Genomic DNA, 14,691 nt, shown 5'->3' with positions numbered 1-14,691 from the left:
CCCATCGCGCAGGGAAAAACACTTGTGATTCACTGACGTCTATATCCCTGCATACTGGACCCTCAACCACACACCAGCCCCACCCACCACCACAACCCCCTTCCTAAAACCAAACAATAGTCACGGGCAGGTGGGCTAAACAACATCCTCTCCCTCAGTGCCCTGCTGTATCTGCGTCTGCTGGAGGATGCCCAGCGGAGAAACAAGTGTTACTTTGATTGGACAGGCCTGGGTTCACATCCTTCAAAGGAGGGGGGAGAGGAACATCTATCCACACACTGGCTCTTGAAACCCCTCATAGAGCATCAACATTAGCATAACCAAAAAATGTAAGCGTTTGATGAGGATGAAATGAGTGAAATGTATAAAGGAGAAACATGTAAGTATGCACACACGCACAATGTCATACTTCATTAGGACATTATCTTGTTACCTAAATCTTGTTTTTTTCCCCCACCACCCAGAATGGCCTTTCCTCACTCAAGGTTACCTTATCACCTGTCCAGGCAGCTATTACTTGAGTATTATTTACTGAAAAAGCCCACGGTTGCGGATTATCCCTGTCAAGACAAAAAAAATCTGCCAAAATATGTATGCAGCAAGGCTAGCCTCCTCAGGCCTTCCTGTAACTGATCAAAGAGTCTTGCAGATAATCCCCACTCCAAAATAATCTTGACATTTGAGGAAACATTAGCAGGGAAATGACGAAAGGCTCGGCACACGCATTCTCAGGCTGACTGGCTATCGTTCAGGAAAATGAGAAATAAGGACACTCAGGCTATCCAGAAGGCCAAAGTTAGTTACTTTAAGGAGCATTTCTCTCTCTGTGGGTCTAAGCCCAAGAAGTTCTGGAAAACGGTTAAAGTCCTGGAGAATGAATCCTCCTCCTCACAGCTGCCCATGTCCCTTAAAGTTGATGATGTGGTTGTTACTGACAAGAAGAACAATCCTAAGCTAAGTTAGGATTCCTATTTGACTCAGCAATGCCTCCTTGTCCATCCAACATTTCCTCATCTCCCACCCCTTCTAATGCAACTATCCATGATGCTACTCCCTATTTTTCCCTGCCAAAAGTTACTCCCATTAGGCAGTCACTGAGTCGGAGGTGCTAAAGGAGCTCTTTAAACTTGACCACAAAAAAACATCTAAGTCAGATGGTTTAGACCCTTTCTTCATTAAGGTTGCTGCCCCTATCATCGCCAAGACTATCTCCAACCTTTTTAACCTGTCTCTCCTTTCTGGGGAGGTTCCCATTGCTTGGAAGGCAGCCACGGTTCATCCTTTATTAAAAGGGGGAGATCAAGCTGATCCTGACTGTTATAGGCCTATTTCTATTTTGCCCTGTTTATCAAAAGTGTTGGAAAAACTTGCCAATAATCAACTGACTGGCTTTCTTGATGTCTATAGTATTCTCTCGGTTATGCAATCTGGTTTCCGCTCAGATTATGGATGTGTCACAGCAACCTTAAAGGTTCTCAATGATGTCACCATTGCTCTTGATTCTAAGCAATATTGTGTGGCTATTTTTATTGACTTGTCCAAGGCTTTTGATACGGTAGACCATTCCATTCTTGTGGGCCGGCTAAGGAGTATTGGTGTCTCTGAGGGGTCTTTGGCCTGGTTTGCTAACTACCTCGCTCAAAGAGTGCAGTGTATAAAGTCAGAAAATCTGCTGTCTCAGCCACTGCCTGTCACCAAGGCTCAATCCTAGGTCCCACGCTCTTTTCAATTTACATCAATAACACAGCTCAGGCAGTAGGAAGCTCTCTCAGCCATTTATATGCAGATGATACAGTCTTATACTCAGCTGGCCCCTCCCAGGATTCTGTGTTAAATGCTCTACAACAAAGCTTTCTTAGTGTCCAACAAGCTTCCACTACCCTTAACCTTGATGTGAACACCTCCAAAACAAAGATCATGTGGTTTGGTAAGAAAAATGCCCCTCTTCCCACAGGTGTTATTAAATCCTCTGAAGGTTTAGAGTTTGAGTTAGTCACCTCATACAAATACTTGGGAGGATGGCTAGACGGTACACTGTCCTTCTCTCAGCACATATCAAAGCTGGCTAAAGTGAAGGTTAAAGGCTAAAGTGAAATCTAGGTTTCCTCTATCGTAATCACTCCTCTTTCACACCACCTGCCAAACTATCCCTGATTCAGATGACCATCCTACCCATTCTAGATTACGGAGACATAATTTATAGATCGGCAGGTAAGGGTGCTCTCGAGCGGCTAGATGTTCTTTACCATTCGGCCATCAGATTTGCCACCAATGCTCCTTAGAGAACACATCACTGCACTATATACTCCACCGTAAACTGGTCATCTCTGTATACCCGTCGCAAGACCCACTGGTTGATGTTTATTTATAAAACCCTCTTAGGCCTCACTCCCCCTATCTGAGATATCTACTGCAGCCCCCATCCTCCACATACAACACCCGTTCTGCCAGTCACATTCTTTTAAAGGACTCCAAAGCACACACATCCTTGGGCCGCTCCTCTTTTCAGTTCGCTGCAGCTAGTGACTGGAACGAGCTGCAACAAACACTCAAACTGAACAGTTTTATCTCATTCTCTTCATTCAAAGACTCAATCATGGACACTCTTACTGACAGTTGTGGCTGCTTTATGTGATGTATTATTGTCTCTACTTTCTTAACCTTTGTGCTGTTGTCTGTGCCCAATAATGTTTGTATCATGCTTTGTGCTGCCACCATGACATGTTGCTACCATGTTGTTGTCATGTTGTGTTGCTGCCATGCTATGTTGTTGTTGCTGCCATGCTATGTACGTCTCTCTTTATGTAGTGTTGTCTCTCTTGTTGTGATGTTTGTTTTGTCCTATATTTATATTGCATTTATTTATTTATTTTAATCCCAGGCCCCCGTCCCTGCAGAAGGCCTTTTGCCTTTTGGTAGGCCGTCATTGTAATTAAGAATTTGTTCTTAACTGACTTGCCTAGTTAAATAAAGGTTGAATAAAAAATATATAAATTAATACATACTGGGTGTGCAAGTTTCTGTTCAAGCCCAGCCCTGACATTATTTGTATTAGACACTATTCATTTAACTATTCAATCATCTCTTGTTTTGGAGAAAGATGGATGTCTAAATCTACTAACCATGTATATGGGCATTGAAATAAAGCATTGATTCTTTGAATTAAGTATAGTGTATTTTCTGGGTCATTGAACATTCCCTGTTTGTCTCTTTTATTTGGGTGTCACTCACTCTCATTTTGTCTGATGATATTGCACAGATTTGCAGCTGAAGTTAATGTCCTTGATCATTGGTGTGGGTGTAACAATACCTTTATGGCTGACATAGGAGGCAAACCCTGTCCACAACAGGACTTCATACCCACAAAGTAAAGTACATTATCCTTCTAAAACCATGATCTTGGTTGGGCTAGGATATCAGTACTTTAGGTCTCATCACCTCATGATGGCTACTAGGGCTTTGTCTCACTTTGTTTTTCCTTGATAACTCGCATCCTATTTCCTCACCTGTATTGTATCGCAACTGTATTGGAGGAGAAGGTACAAGGTCCCTCCCATCTGACCTTCTTCTCCAATGGGTTTTGAGAAGGATGTGAAGAGAGGAATCGAGGAAGGATGATTTGAGAAAGTGCTTAGCTCGCATGTTCTACACACTCACCCCTCTGCTGCACTCACTGACCTCCTCCTTCTCCGCATCAACCTCAGCAGCCAGCTAAGCAGACTGTGTGAACTGAGTCAATCTAGCACCCACAGAATACATGTTATGGTTATTTAATTCTGCTACATTGACTCAGATCACACAGGCGGCGGATGAGTTATACTGTCGGTTGCGTAGGAGAAGGTGAAAGGGGCGTGACTGTAGCAGAGGTGAGCTGCAGGTGAGTTCTAAACTGAACAAAAATTTAAACACAACATGTAAAGTGTTGCTCCATGTTTCATGAGCTGAAATTAAATGAAAGATTCCAGACATGTTCCATACGCACAAAAAGCTTATTGCTCAAATTTTGTGCACAAATATTTACATCCCTGTGAGTGAGCCTTCCATCAACCTGACAGGTGCGGTATATCAAGAAGCTAATTAAACAGCATGATCATAGAGTGCCTAGAGGTCAAACAGCGAAATGGTTCCAATTGTTTTTCCACCATTCATTTTTCCCAAAGGGGATTTTGGAAACACTTAAAGGGCTGTTTTGTGTAGGTTTACCCTGGCGTGACGTTTTGATAGCCGTGTAAATCTCTCTATGACAAGGTGACTATTATTAATATATTTGCCTGTATTTACCCCCCAAAAATGTATTGCTAATTAGCCTCTAATGTGGCTATCATAAAGAACTACAAATGCCATGATAATCTGGACGAGACTGCCATATTGAGGAAAAGGTAAGAATCTCTGGATGAACTATCTAATGTTAGCTAAATGTAGTAATGAATAAATAGGCTACATTGACAATTCTGTGAACTGTCTTGTGCAAGTTAACACTGTTAGCAAAGGTGTCAGCTTGAGATAAGGTTTAAGCGCTTGCAGGGATTTGTAGTTTTGTATGATGTCTACATTGATTCTAATTAGCATTTTCAAATCTGAGAGTAAATAGAGCCGAATTTATTGATGAACGTAACCTTATCCACGAGAGATTTACATGGTTATCAAAACGTCACGCCAAGGTAGGCCTGCAAGAAACATCCCTTATTGTAAGTGTTTCTAAAATCCCCCATGGGAAAAATGAATGGTGGAAAAATATAATGTCCACCAGAGCTGTTACCAGATACTTGAATGTTCATTTCGCTACCATAAGCCACCTCCAACATCAGAAATGTACAGATATACAGCATTTGGCAGTACATCCAATCAGCCTCACAACTGCAGACCATGTGTAACCACACCAGCCCAGGACCTCCACATCCGGCTTCTTCACCTGCGGGGATCGTCTGAGACCAGCCAACCAGACAGCTGATGAAACTCTGGGTTGCATAGCTGAATAATCATCTGTGTGCTCGTCGTCCTCACCAGGGTCTTGACCTGACTGCAGTTTGGCATCATACCTAACTTCAGTGAGCATTCGATGGCCACTGGCACTCTGGAGAAGTGTTCTATTCACAAATGAATCTCAATTTCAACTGTGGGTTATGGTATGGGCAGGCATAAGATATGGGGGAGGGGTGTTAGTTTTGTTTCTTCTGGGACTGGAATAAAAATGCCTGGAACGTAAAATAATGTTATTAACCGGTTCCCATGCTTTTAAAATTATGGTTCTGTTCCGGAACAGTTTAGATCACTTTAGATTCCGGTTTTGATTCTGTTCCTCAAATTTTGTTGCCATTTTCTGTTTTTCGTTTCTGTTCCCTGTTCCAGGGCCTATTGCAATAATAAGAAATTATAACACATTTCATGCAATTGTATTTATTTTGCCATGGGGCAGAGAGAAAACAATTGCAGTTTTACAGCTAATTTCCTGCAATTCAATCCATTTTGTCAAAACTTATGTCATGTTAATGATATCTGAGTGAGAGTAACTAACAAAATCAATGGGGCCCCCTTGGAGTTCAGGGCTCCTGGGCACCTACCCAGCATGCACGGTCGATATTCAGACATGATTAATACAGGTTTAGATACAGTAGCTGGCTAGACTAACTTTATATTTGTATATATTTTTGTACTTTTACTCCTTTTTCTCCCCAATTTTGTGATATCCAATTGGTAGTTACAGTCTTGTCCCATCACTGCAACTCCCTTTCGGACTCAGGAGAGGTGAGGCTAGACTAACTTAACAATGTAAAAGTTGTTAGCTGACATGGTAATTTTGTGACTGTCAGTGACTGACATAACAAGAGAAAAACTGCTGTTGCACAACCAAATTTCGAAATTGCACATTGTGTATTCTACTATTCTAACTCGCAACAGTAAGACTGACTTCCCAAATAAATAAATAATATATATTGTTTTTGGTGGGGGCCCCTTAGCGGCTGGTGGCCCTTAGCGACCACTTATATCGCTTATGCATGGAGCCAGCACTGGTTATATTAGAACCAATCACAAAGATGTCATTGTACATACTGTAGATGTTTCTGTCATGTCCCTCTGACATGACATGACTAAGCCATCACTATATGAGTCCTACAGCTCTACTTATAGAGATCATAGATGAGACAATGCCTAATTTACCTGTCAGAATTTGGAGGCATTAAACTGTTTTCATTGAGATGATGGACGTGTCTTATTCACTGTTCTTTCCTTCAAACACTGACTAACCTCTTTATAACTGACAGGCCACAGATCTGCTGTTCTGTCTTTCTATGATTCTTATTCTCAGTGGTGTAAAGTACTTAAGTAAAAATACTTGAAACTATTACTTAAGTAGTTTACTTTACTTTACATTCATATTTTTTGACAACTTTTACTTTTACTTCACTATATTCCTAAATAAAATGATGTACTTTTTATTCTATACATTTTCCCTGACACCAAAAAGTACTCGTTACATTTTGAATGCTTAGCAGGACAGGTCATCCCTACTGCCTATGATTTGGTGGATTCACTAAACACATGCTTCGTTTGTAAATTATGTCTGAGTGTTGGAGCGTACCACTGGCTATCCGTAAATGTAAAAAACAAGAAAACGGTGCCGTCTGGTTTGCTTAATAGAAATTATTTGAAATGATTTATACTTTTGCTTTTACTTTTGATACTTAAGTATATTTTAGCAATTACATTTACTTTTGATACTTAAGTATATGTAAAATCAAATACTTTTAGACTTTTACTCAAGTAGTATTTTACTGGATGACTTTCACTTTTACTTGAGTCATTTCTATGAAGGTATCTGTAATTTTACTCAAGTATGACAATTGAGTCTCTTTTTCCAACACTGCTTATTCTGCACCAAAACAGTATTTGACAACGAGTACAGAGAAAACCATCAACTCCCTCTGTCTAATATGCCACTTCCCTGAGACACTGCACTGACGAAACCCAGAGAACAGTGAGGAGCGATTGTCCACATGCCAGAGCTTAATTACTCAACACTGAAGCTCCGTTTTTATAGCCAGGCTACTTCTGTATACACCCTAATGAGAATCTTGGCATCCGTTCATGATAATGAAATATCAATAGAGAGAGAGAGCACATCATCAAACACACATACAATACAGGACAGTACAGTGCCTTTCCATAACACAGCAGGGTTCAGAAGGTTTCATTGCTATGACCAGCTCAGCCATGGATGTTCTCTTTATGTCAGCTCCTCTGGTTATATTCACAGACCAGAGCCACTTATTCTGATCCATGAGGAGTCACTGAGAGTTCACCAAGAGGATAAAGAAGGAAGCCATATAAACTCTGAAGGTATTCAAAGCCTTCTTCACTATGCTGCTGTTGCTGCTATCTGGTCATGGCTCTTTAAAAAAAAAAAAAAAAAATTACTAGGCAAGTCAGTTAACAACAAATTCTTATTTTCAATGACGGCCTAGGAACAGTGGGTTAACTGCCTGTTCAGGGGCAGAACAACAGATTTTGTACCTTGTCAGCTCGTGGATTTGAACTTGCAACCTTTTGGTTACTAGTCCAATGCTCTAACCACTAGGCGTGCATATCAGGTGCATATCTGAGCGGCTTTAAAGTGCTCTATTGGGCTGGGTACTAAGCCTGCTAAAATCTGAAATTCTAAATGAAATACTACCTACATACTAGATTTTTTTTTAACTTAAAAAAAAGATTATTGGAAGGTTGAAAGGAATGAGTACTCACAACTGTTTGAATGTGTCAGCTGGCCTGGTGAGTAATTGGAATGAATGAATATATATAATGGGCAATACTAGAAAATACTGTACCGTGCATCTGTTATTACCATGGTTAGTTACCATGTAGGGCGACCCAGCCCCCAAAGTGACTATTTACACTGAATGCAAGGATTCCTCTGTTTTGTCTTAGGAATTCAACATTCTCTGTGTTGATCTCACCAACCCCCATTGTCACACCTAGAAGCAGAGGTTCTGTTGTCTTTAAAGGTCTGTAGGTCTTATATCTGATTGGAGATGAACCAGTAATGCTGTTGGTCAACAAACAACTGAGGCTTAAAGAAGGTCTTAGATTCATTGTCTCGCTCTCCTTTTTGTTCCTGATCTGCGCTGGTGAGACAGTCTCTCCTTCTCTTTCATTCTCTCCCTCTCCCATGAGCTATGGGCTCCCTCTCTGATCATGCTTAAAATAATGCCTTGTAATGCTTGTTAATGCTTTGTAACTTAAGCTGTATGTCTTGTATGGCATAAGGCTCCCGAGTGGCGCAGTGGTCTAAGGCACTGCATCTCAATGCTAGAGGCATCACTACAGACCCTGGTTTGATCCTGGGCTGTATCAAAACTGGCTGTGATCGGGAGTCCCATAGAGCGGCGCACAATTGGCCCAGCATCGTCCGGGTTAGGGGAGGGTTTGGCTGTGGTAAGCCATTGAGAGCACCTGAATGTCTATTTTTCCTATCTAATTGCAAAGGGGCGAGAGGAACATTATTCAGATTTGCTGTTTGGCACAGCATCACTCAGAATCCAAACCCCTTTGAGCATTCTTATCTCTAGCCTGTCCCCCCACTTTCTCAGCCTCAGGCTAGTAGATGGCTGCAGGATGGGACGGCTACTGCCAGCTACACTTAAGCTAGATAATGGTTTCATTTGTCAAAATGAGTGACTTGTAATTAATCAACCTCTTTTAAAAGTACAAGGTGTTGACACATATAATACATACACAACTTGTCAGTAATAGTGGGTGCCCGGTTTTATACTTACTTTCTCCAGAGGGTAATTACTATAGCCTACTGTACTGTACTATGGCAGCAGTCTGAACAATTCCCAGCATTAATAACTGGGTAGTTCAGCGGCCTTGTGGTCATTTTTAAAGACTTAACATATTGCTATTATATTATTCTGACCCAAGAATGTTAGGGTTAGCGTTAAATGTGGGAATGTTTGCTCATTTCCAGTACTGAATAACTGTGCCTCTGGAGAGCACCTGCTGACAGATGATGCTTCATTATGAATACCACCGAATATCAATTCAGTTAATTTCCCCATTACTGAGCTACCACAAAGAAGAATACATCTAACACATCTCTAACCCTGTCATTAGCCTCAGTAACAGAATAACAGAGGGTTAAGGAAGGGAAGGCAGGAAGTCAGGAAGGCAGAAAGGCAGGCCGGTTTCCTCTACTATCTGAGGTGGATCTGCAAGTCATTCTGCTAGTTAAACATTAGCAGGAGGGCTCTAATGAAAGTCCAGCTGCCTCACACTTTGGTTAAAGTGAGAGTTTCGATGTGTTGATTCTCACGGCCAAACAATATTTACATAGAGCAAGCCCTCCAGAACAGGCAGGGAAATAATGACATGCAGCCTGGCAGAGCCACTGACTGGGCCTGATTACACACACTGAGATGAGTTGGCTACTGGTGCAGAGGGCACTCTCACATTTCCATTAGCACAACTAACTAATCCAAATAAACCCTGCATGTATCAGGTGTTGTGAGATTCAGGGGAGCTGATCGTTTTACACACACACACACACACACACACACACACACACACACACACACACACACACACACACACACACACAGAGAAAATCAAACAACCTCTTCCTGACTTGACTTTGTCTAATTGATTACAGACTATAGAGAGCTCCACTTGGTTTGTGGGAATATACGCATTGCAAACAAGATGCATGTTTTGGAATATGTTTTATTCTGTACAGGCTTTCTTCTTTCCACTCTGTCATTTAGGTTAGTATTTGGTGAGTAACTACAATGTTGTTGATCCATCGTCAGTTTCTCCTATCACCGCCATTAAACTCTGTAACTGTTTTAAAGTCAGCATTGGCCTTATGGTGAAATCCCTGAGCGGTTTCCTTCCTCTCCGGCAACTGAGTTAGTAAGGATGCCTGCATCTTTGTAGTGACTGCGTGTATTGATACACCATCCAAAGTGTAATTAATAACTTCACCATCCCCAAAGGGATATTCAATGTCTGTTTTTTTACCCATCACACTTCTTTGTGAGGCATTGGAAAACCTCCCTGGTCTTTGCGGTTGAATCTATGTTTGAAATTCGCTGCTCAACCAGGGGGGACCATACAGATAATTGCATGTGTGGGGTACAGAGATGAGGTAGTCATTCAAAAATCATGTTAAACACTATTAGTCCAAGCAACTTATTTGACTTGTCAAGCACATTTTTACTCCTGAACTTATGTAGACTTGTGTTAAGGGAATTTTTATCAATAATGACTAATTATGTATACATTTCAATCAGGACTGACTAATCAGAATACTATTATGTTACTGTATATGTACTAATCAAAATACTATTATGTTACTGTATATGTATGAATTTTCTTTTTAATCCTAGTACTGAATATAATGTGTGTAAATATAATCAAGAATTAGAACAATGACTGTCTGTTCCTTGGTATAAATGAATGAACTATATCGCCAGACTGGGTAGAATGCTTATCTACACTGGCTGACCTTGGCTCTAGGCGAGGTGGGAAGGCTTGAGAACTATAGAGCCTTTCTACCAGTGTCAAGAAGAGACTGAACATTTAGAAAACGCTGATGTCATTTTCAGTTTATAACCTATGGTAAAATGTGTAAGGAGCAGTACTCTCGTGAATAAAAGCTGCTGTTTGACTTTAAGACTGGGCTCTGTCCATTTCTATAAAATAAGGGTCATACAAATCCTTATGAATTGACAGAGTGTTTAATTTTAATTGGGTGTTAAAACATAGAGGAATTTAATTCCTGCAACAACTTGCCAAAACAAATGGCCTCTATTCTTACGGACTCAAGATATTTCAGCTTTTCATTTTTAATTAATTTGTAAAAAATTACAACATAATTTCACTTTAGCATTATGGGGTATTGTGTGCAGGCCAGTGACACAAAATCTACATTTATTCCATTGTAGATTCAGGCTGTAACACAACAAAATGTGGAAAAAGTCAAGGGGTGTGAATACTTTCTGAAGGAACTGTATATGAGAGTCTGTGGTGGTAATGATAGGCCAATTAATAGGCCCTCAGGGAAATCTTGAAATGTCTGTTGAAATTTCAGCTCAATGGCAATGACTCTCTCCACCATTATCAGTGGTAATGGTCTCTCACCACCACCACCTTCAGTAGGCTTGGAAAATAATAAACTATAGGCTACTGTAGGCTACATTCATATATTTGTATGACTTAAATTCATGTCAGTGGCCCAGTGGCCCAGCATACATAAAGATCCGAGGGGAGAGTGGGTTTGCTGGTTTGCTGAAATTACCCTGCACTGTCTGATCGTCAAAACAATTGTGATGGGGGCACTTATCAATGTCTCAGATGCTATACAGTAGAAACCAGCTGATAGAAACAGACGTTATCCAGTAGAAATCTGCTGGTAGATGTTAAATCATACAATAGAAATCTGCCCATAGAAAATGCATATAACAGCCTAGTAAAATTCTATATCTGGTAAAACATTTTTTGAATCAATGTTTGACAACTTTCATCGAACTGAATATAATATGATAATGTCTGTAACCTACCTCAAATAGGAGTCATGAGAGAGACATCCAAAGGTGAGTACAATCCATTACCGCATATTCAGGAAATCTTTGGTTGAACCTAATGCGCGGGTAACAGAAAGATGCAACTCTGAAATAAGAATGGGTCTGAAAACAGCTCTCATGCACAATCTTGGTCCTCGCTTGGAGAAAATTCCTCACAATGTCAAGAAAATAGATCCAGTGGTAGTCTAAATGTTGAGATAGGGTAACTAATTTATGAATTCGCCATAACGTCCATGCGTGGGTGTTCTGTCACTGAGTTTCTCAATCCCGTTACAAACCAATCTGGGTCCAGTTCTATAAAACATTAATTGGATGCTACCACACGTTTATTTACAATGAGAGAAGAACGTGGAATATGTTCCTTGAAGCAAACCAAATGAAATTGAACACGGTAGGCGGGAGACTATCCTTTCTGTACACCGCTGTCATATATTTGGGTCAATGTCGGTATGATGCCGCCAGCGTGTCGCGGTGAGACGACCTGTCTATTCTCTTCGTGTCCAGACCGCCTGTCAAACAGCCCTGTGGATCGCGCATACCGCAGCGGTAACCGCGCTCTGCGCTCCACACAGACCGATTGCACTTCCTACTGTATTTAAAGAGACACAGCAGAAAAACACGCAACCAAGGACGCGGTGACTGTGCATTTCACTGTGCATTTAGCAGTAACTACTTTTCTATTGCATATATTATAAACCATACAGGCCACCCTACACCATAAAACAAATAATTCCTCCTTGAGTATTCATGTATGATCCATGTCTTGAATTAATTATATGGGTATTTATGTATGATTCTTGTCTTGAATTAATTATATGGGGCAGGTAATGGTCACCTTGACATGATTTATTTTATTTATGTATTTTTATTTAACATTTATTTAACTAGTCAGTTAATAAGAACAAATTCTTCAGATGCAGTGCATTAGACCGCTGAGCCACTCGAGATTTGTTTCTACTGTGTAATGTCACAACAGTGCAATACACCAAAACATCATACATCTAATTCTGTTTTCGTGAAAACATATAACTGTGATAGCTTTCTCCAACATGGAATCTCTACAGTTTACAGCAGTTGGCTTGAGAATCATACTAGCCTAATGAAAGTCAATGGTAGAGCAGCCATCTAAACTTATCCTTACTGCTTTCATCACTGTATGAATCTAAGAGCTGTGACTGAGAAACGTTCTGGCACTGCAGTGGGCAAGGGAAGAGACATGGCTGTGACCCTTTATTCTCCCCAAAATGTATATTATTTTTTTCTATTCAATTTAAGGCCTTTATTGGCATGGCAAACATATGTTTACATTTCCATTCCAAAGCAAGTGAAATAGATAATAAACAAAAGTGAAATAAACTTTTTAATATTGCTGCTGTGATTGCACACTGTGATATTTCACCCAATAGATATGGGAGTTTATCAAAATTGGATTTGTTTTCAAATTATTTGTGAGTTTGTGTAATCTGAGAGAAATGTGTGTCTATGATATGGTCATACATTTGGCAGGAGGTTAGGAAGTGCAGCTCAGTTTCCATCTCATTTTGTGGGCAGTGTGCAATTAGCCTGTCTTCTCTTGAAAGCTCTTTCTCAATAGCAAGGCTATGCTCACTGACTCTGTACATAGTATCACGTTTTAGTGAAGACCCAGATGTAGACAGCGTCGAGGTAACAAAAGTTTATTACTAGAACAGGGTCAGACAAAACAACAGGTCAAGGGCAGGCAGAGGTCAGTAATCCAGATCAGAGTCAAGAGGTACAGAACAGCAGGCAGTCTCAGGGTCAGGGCAGGCACACAAAGACAGGTGAAACAGATCAGGGTATGTCACACAGTCAAAGATTTCCTTAATTTTGAGTCAGTCATGTGGTCAGGTATTCTGCCCCTGTGTACTCTCTGTTTAGAGCCAAATAGCATTCGAGTTTGCTCTGTTTTTTGTAAATTCTTTCCAATGTGTCAAGTGAATATGTTTTTAACGGCTCTTTTCTGGATTTTGATAATTAGCGGGTATCGGCCTAATTCTGCTCTGCATGCATTATTTGGTGTTTTACGTTGTACACGGAGGAAATTATTGCAGAATTCTGCATGCAGAGTCTCAATTTGTTTTTTTTGTCCCGTTTTGTGAATTCTTGGTTGGTGAGCGGACCACAGACCTCACAACCATAAAAGGCAATGGGTTCTATAACTGATTCAAGTATTTTAAGCCAGATCCTAATTGTTATGTCGAATTTTATGTTCCTTTAGATGGCACAGAAGGCCCTTCTTGCCTTGTCTCTCAGATCGTTCACAGCTTTGTGGAAGTTACCTGTGGCGCTGATGTATAGTTTTTTGTGAGCTCTAGAGCAATGGTGTCTAGATGGAATTTGTATTTGTGGTCCTGGGAACTTGACTTTTTTTTGTCTTATTGAGATTTACTGTCAGGGCCCAGGTCTGACAGAATCTGTGCAGAAGATCTAGGTGCTGCTATAAACATTTGATTCTAGTAGGGTGAGGCCGGGTGCTGCAGACTGTTCTAGTGCCCTCTCCAATTCGTTGATATACAATGCCTTGCAAAATTATTCATCCCCAATGGTGTTTTTCCTATTTTGTTGCATTACAACATGTCATTTAAATGTATTTTTATTTAGATTTCATGTAATGGACATAAACAAAATAGTTCAAAATTCAAAAAAATTTAAACTGAAAAGTGGTGCATGCATATGTATTCATCCCCCTTTGCTATGAAGCCCCTAAAAAAGATCTGGTGCAACCAATTACCTTCAGAAGTCACATCATTCGTTAAATAAAGTCCACCTGTGTGCTATCTAAGTTCCACATGATTTGTCACATGATCTCAATATATATACACCTGTTCTGAAAGGCCCCAGTGTAAGGCGTCTAGGTGTAGCAGGTAAGGCAGAGTCAGGCGCAGGACACAGAGATTAGTAATTCACGTAACTTTACTCAAAACAACAAATATTCCAAGAAGGAAAATAATCAAGCTCACAAACACAGACCAACTTACAATGAACAAACACACACAAAACCATGGGGGAACCAGAGGGTTAAATAAGGAACATATAATTATGGGAATGGAAACCAGGTGTGTAAAATGAAGACAAAACAAATGGAAAATGA

At 40.5% G+C, this 14,691-nt stretch overlaps 1 protein-coding gene across 3 annotated transcripts in view; it reads right to left on the bottom strand.

Annotated features, from left to right (window-relative positions):
* LOC110525733 (sialate:O-sulfotransferase 2) overlaps nt 1-12,176 on the bottom strand; it is an 80,885-nt gene extending 68,709 nt beyond the window's left edge. The window contains exon 1 of one of the 3 annotated variants that reach the window (XM_036979876.2): nt 11,556-12,176. The gene's annotated coding sequence lies outside the window, so the exon portion shown is untranslated. The remainder of the gene's footprint in view (nt 1-11,555) is intronic. The other 2 variants (XM_090237654.1, XM_036979877.2) reach the window with 2 other exon arrangements.
* Nucleotides 12,177-14,691: the final 2,515 nt, after the last annotated feature.

This window comes from Oncorhynchus mykiss, chromosome 6 (assembly GCF_057628025.1).
Source record: "Oncorhynchus mykiss isolate SJ-2025 chromosome 6, ASM5762802v1, whole genome shotgun sequence".
Taxonomy (NCBI): Eukaryota; Metazoa; Chordata; class Actinopteri; order Salmoniformes; family Salmonidae; genus Oncorhynchus; species Oncorhynchus mykiss.
This window is presented reverse-complemented; position numbering and strand designations above follow the sequence as displayed.